The sequence below is a fragment of the Octopus bimaculoides genome, chromosome 24 (genome assembly GCF_001194135.2).
Source record: "Octopus bimaculoides isolate UCB-OBI-ISO-001 chromosome 24, ASM119413v2, whole genome shotgun sequence".
In the NCBI taxonomy this organism is placed as follows: domain Eukaryota; kingdom Metazoa; phylum Mollusca; class Cephalopoda; order Octopoda; family Octopodidae; genus Octopus; species Octopus bimaculoides.
In genome coordinates this window covers 364,651-370,869 of record NC_069004.1, presented here as the reverse complement: position 1 = coordinate 370,869, position 6,219 = coordinate 364,651, and positions in this window count along the sequence as shown.

The window sequence follows — 6,219 nt, the reverse complement described above, 5'->3', positions numbered from 1 at the left end:
TGTATATACTTACGTACGTACGTTCTATCGTTCGTTTCTACGTACGTACGTATGTATTTTCGATTTTCATTCGTTCGTTCGTTTGTTCATTCGTTCTTTCGTTCGTTCGTTCGTTCACTCGTACGTACGTACGTTCTTTCGTTTGCTCGTTCGTTCGTTTGTTTGTTTCGTTCGATCGTTTGTTCTTCGTTCGTTTGTTTCGTTCGATCGTTTGTTCTTCGTTCGTTTGTTTCGTTCTTCTTTACGTGCGTACGATCGTTCGTACGTTCGCACCTTCGTTCGTTCGTTCGTTCGTTCGTACGTACATAGGTACGTACGTATGTTAGATTCTTTCGTACATACGTACGTATGTTCGTCCCTTCGTACGTACGCATGTTCGTTCTTTCGATTGTTCGTTCGTACGTACTTACTTGCGTACGTTCGTTCCTTCGTTCGTACGTACTTACGTCCGTTCATTCTTTCGTTCGTTCCTTTGTTCGTAACGTATGTACGTTAGTTCGTTCGTACGTATGTACGTTCTTTCGTTCGTACGTACGTACATAGTTTCGTTCGTTCGTACGTTCTTTCGGACGTACGTCCGTTCCTTCATTTTTGTCGTTCGCTCGTTCGTACGTACGTTCGTTTGTTCGTACGTACTTACGTACGTTCGTTCCTTTGTGCGTACGTATGTTCCTTCGTTCTTTCGGACGTTCATTCGCTTGTTCGTTCATTCGTTCATTTGTTCGTTCCATATCTCGTGCCGACGTACAAACCTAGGTACGTACGTTCGTTCGTTCCTTCGTCCGTTTGATCGATCTTTCGTTTGTACGTACGTACGTTCGTTCATTCGTTCGTTTGTTTTTTCGTATGTACGTACGTTCTTTCGTTCAATCGTTCGTTCGTTCGTACGTACGTTCGTTAGTTTGTTCGTTCGTTCATACGTACGTACGTATGTACATATGTACCTATTTACGTGCGTTCGTTCGTACGTACATACGTACGTTCGTTCATTCGATCGTTCGTTCTTTCGCACTTTCGATCGTTCTTTCGTTCGTCTGTTCGTTCGTACATACGTACGTTCATTTCTTTGTTCGTTCGTTCGTACGTACTTACGTTTGTTCGATCGTTCGTACATACGTATGTTCGTTTGATCATTTATTCTTCGGTACGTACGTACGTACGTAAGTTCGTTCTTTCGATCGTTCATTCGTATGTAAGTTCATTCGTACGTACGTATGTACATATGTTCGTCAGGTTTCTTCGTTCGTTCGTTCGTTATTTTGTACGTACGCACGTACGTGAGTTCGTTCGCACTTACGTACGTTCATTTGTTAGTTCGTTCTTACGTTCTTTCGTACATACATTGGTTCGTTTGTTCGTACGAACGGACGTAAGCAGTTACGTTCTTTCTTTCGTACGTACGTTCGTTCGTACGTACTTACTTACGTACGTACGTACATTCATTCGTTCTATCGTTTGTTCGTACGTAGTTTGTTCGCACGCACGTTCGTTCGTACGCACGTTCTTATGTACGTACCTCGTACGTTCGTTCGTTAGTTCATTCTTTCATTCGTTCTCACTTAGGTTGTATGTACGTACCTTCGTCTATTCGTTGATCTTTCTTTCTTTCGTTCGTACGTACGTACATATGTACCTACTTACGTACGTCTGTTCGTACGTACATACATACGAACGTTCATTCGTACTTTCGATCGTTCTTTTGTTCGTACATACATACGTTCATTTCTTTGTTCGCTCGTTTTTTTTTACGTACTTACGTACGTTCGTCCGTTCCTTTGTTCGTTCGTACGTTTGTTCGATCGTTCGTTCGTACGTACTTACGTACATTCCTTCGTTTATTCATACATATGTGCGTACGAACATACGTACGTTCGTTCATTCATAAATATGTACGTACGAACATACGTTTGTTCCATTCGTTCGTTCATACGTATAGACTATGTACGTACGTTCGTTCGATCGTTCTTTCGTACGTTCATTCGTTTGTTCGTTCATTCGTACGTAAGTTTGTTCGATCGTTCATACGTTTGTGTGTGCGTACGTTCGTTTGATATTTCTTGCCTATGTACATACGTACGTACGTTCGTGCTATTCGTTCCTTCGTACGTACGTTCGATTTTTCATTCGTTCGATTTTTCATTCGTTCGATTTTTCATTCGTTCGTTCGTACGTTTTCGTTTGCTCGTTCTTCCTTTCTTTCGTATGTACCTTCGTTCGTTTGTTTCGTTCTTCCGTACGTACGTACGTACGTACGTACGATCGTTCGCACTTTCGTTTGTTCGTTCGTACATACGTACGTACCTTCGTTCTTTCGTATTTACTTACGTTCGTACGTACGTTCATTCTTTCGTTCGCTCGCACGTACGTTCGTTCCTTCGTTCGATATTTCGTGCCGACGTACAAACCTACGTACATACGTTGGATTGATCATTCGTACGTACTTACGTTCGTTAGTTTGTTCGTTCGTTCATACGTACGTACCTACTTACGTACGTTCGTTCATTCGATCGTTTGTTCATTTTTTCGTTCGTACGTATATATGTTCGTTCGTACGTACATACGTTCGTTCGTACGTACGTTCATTCTTTAGGTCGTTCGTACGTACGTATTTACATGCTTTCGTTCGTTCCTGCGTACGTACGTATGCTTGTTCGTACGTACGTACATTTGTTCGGTAATTCGTTCGTTCGATTTTTCTTCCGTTCATTCCTTCGTTAATTCTTTTGTTCGTTCGTTCGTATATACGTACGCACGTCCGTAGGTCGGTAAGTTCGTTAGTATGTACTTACGTTTGTTCGCTCGTTCGTACTATTTACTACTTTCGTTCGTTCCTGCGTACGTACGTACGCTTGTTCGTACGTACATTTGTTCGGTAATTCGTTCATTCCTTCGTTAATTCTTTCGCTGGTTCGTTAGTTCGTATATACGTACGTACATACGTTCGTACGTAGGTCGGTAAGTTCGTTCGTACTTACATTTGTTCGATCGATCAGTCATTTTTACGTACGTACGGACGTAAGGAACGTTCGTTCTTTTGTTCTTTCGATCGTCCATAGATACGTACGTAAGTTCGTTCGATCGTAAGTTCGTTCGTTCGTACTTGCGTACGTACGTTCATTCGTTTGTTCATTGTAAGTACTTACGTTCGTTAGTAAATTCGTTATTTCGTACGTACGTGAGTTCGTACTTACGTATGTTCATTCCTTTGTACGTACATTATTTCGTTCGTTCCTTCGTTAGTTTGTTCGTACGTACATATGTACCTACTTACGTTCGTCCGTTTCTTTGTTCGTTTGTTCGATCGTTTGTTCGTTCGTTCTTACGTACGTACATAGTTCGGACGTTCGTTCGTTCCCTCATTCGTTAGTTCTTTCGTTCGTTTGTTCGTACTTTCGTTCGTTAGTTCGTTCTTTTGTTCCTTCGTTCGTTACTTCTTTCGTTTGTTGGTTCGTTCAATTGTTCGTTCGTTCCTACATACATACGTACGTTCGTTCGTTCGTTTGTTCCTTCGTACGTACGGTTGTTCGTTAGTTCGTACGTATGTACCTACGTTTGTTCGTTAATTCGTTTGTTCGATAGTTCGTTCCTTCTTTCGTTTATTCGTTCGTTCGTTTGTTCGTACGCACGTACGTACGTTCTTTCATTCGTTCGTTCGTTGTTTCGTACGTACGTACATACGTACGTACATACGTGCGTACGTTCGTTCGCTCGTTCATTCGTTCGTTCGTTCCTACGTACGTACGTGCGTACGTTCGTACTTACGTTCGTTCGTTCGATCGTTCTTTCGTTCGTTCGTTCGTACGTACGTACGTTCGTTCGTTCATTCGTTCGTACGTACGTAATTACGTTCGTACTTTCGTACGTATGTACGTTCTTTCTTTCGTTCGTACGTACGTACGTAATTACGTTCTTACTTTCGTACGTACGTACGTTCATTCTTACGTATATACGTTCGTTCTTTCGTTCGCTCCATAATTTCGTTCGTTCGCTCGTTCCTACGTACAGATTTATGTACGTACGTTCGTTCGTACGTATGTTCGTTTGTTCGATTTTTCTTCCGTTCGCACGTGCGTACGTTCGTTCGTTCTTATGTACGTACTACGTACGTTCGTACGTACCTACGTTCGGACGTACGTTCGTTCGTACGCACGTTCGTTCTTTCGCTCGTACGTACGTTCGTTGTATGTACGTACCTTCGTTCGCCCGTTCTTACATACGGACGTATGTACGCACGTTCGTTCGTTCGTACGTACTTACGTACGTACATACGTTCGTTCGTTCCCTCGTTAGTTCTTTCGTTCGTTCATTCATACATATGTACGTACGAACATACGAACGTTCGTTCGTTAGTCCGTTCATTTAATTCGTTCGCTCATTCGTACGTACGTATGTTCGTTCGATCAGTCATTCTTACGTACGTACGTACGTTCGTTCATTCGTACGTATGGACGTAAGGTACGTTCGTACGCAGATACGTTCGTTCACTAGTTCTTTCGTTTGTTCGTTCTTTCGATCGTTCATACGTACTTACGTACGTTCATTCTTTCGTTCGTTCGTACATAGTTTCGTTCGTTCGGACCTACGTACGTTCGTGCATTTTGTTCGTTCGCTCGTTCGTACGTACGTTCATTCGCTTGTTCGTTCGATATCTCGTGCCGACGTACAAACCTACGTACGTACGTTCCTTCGTCCGTTCGATCGATCATTCGTTCTTTCTTACGTTCTTTCGTTCTATCGTTCGTTCGTACGTACGTTAGTTTGTTCGTTCGTTCATACGTACGTACATATATACCTACTTACGTACGTTCGTTCGTACGTACATTCGATCGATCTTTCGTACATTCATTTCTTTGTTCGTTTTGTTTTCGTACGTTCGTTCGTTCAATCGTTCTTTCCTTCGTACGTACGTACGTATGTACATACGTTCGTTAGTTCTTTCGTTCGTACGTAGGTACCTACGTACGTACGTTCGTTCTTTCGTACGTACGTATTTACGTACTTTCGTTCGTTCCTGCGTACGTACGTACGCTTGTTCATATGTATGTACGTACATTTGTTCGGAAAATTGTTCGTTCGATTTTATTTCGTTCATTCCTTTCGTTCGTACGTACTTACGTACGTTTATTTGTTCGTACATACATTAGATCGTACGAACGGACGTAAGCAGTTACGTTCGTTCTTTCGTACTTACGTAGGTACGTTCGTTCGTACGTACTTACGTACGTTCATTCGTTCTATCGTTCGTTCGTACGGTCTTTCTTTCGTTCGCACGTTCTTATGTACATACTACGTACGTTCGTTAGTTCATTCTTTCGCACGTAGGTTGTATGTACGCACCTTCGTCTATTCGTTCGTTCGTTTGTTCCTTCGTTTATCTGTACGTACGTTAGTTTGTTCGTACGTACATATGTACCTACTTACGTACGTTCGTTCGTACTTTCGATCGTTCTTTCGTTCGTATATACGAACGTTCATTTCTTTGTTCGTTCGGTTTTTTTCGTACTTACGTACGTTCCTTTGTTTGTTCGTACGTTCATTCATATGTACGTACGAATATACGTTCGTTCATACGTATAGACATATGTACGTACGTTCGTTCGATCGTTTTTTCGTACGTTTGTTCGATCGTTCATACGTTCGTTCGTTTGTGCGTGCGTACGTTCGTTTGATATTTCTTGCCTATGTACATACTTACGTACGTACGCTCGTTCCTACGTACGTACGTTCGATTTTTCATTCAATCGTTCGTACGTTTTCGTTTGCTCGTTCGTCCTTTCTTTCGTTCCTTCCTGCGTACGCACGTACGCTTGTTCGTGGGTCGGTAAGTTCGTTAGTACGTACTTACGTTTGTTCTTTTATCGCTCTGTTTTGCCGAACCGCTAAAGTTACGGGGACGTAGACACACTAATATCGGTTGTGAAGCGATAGTGGGGGAACAAATACACACAGACACACACACGTATATATATATATATATATATATTCAATAATGGGATAAAAACCTTTTACAAGAATTTTATCAGACCGTACCATACTGACGACCAAATGCTAGATTTCATTCTGGTAATCGTGAAATTGGTCGATGTATAGTTGAGTTCATTTTTTAAAAAAAAGGTTGGTTTTTTTAAGAGTTGCTTTTTCTCGCATTCGGTAATAAAATGTGTTTATTTGGGAAGTCTAGTGTGTGGCATTATTCTGTAGTAATGCCCTTATATAAAT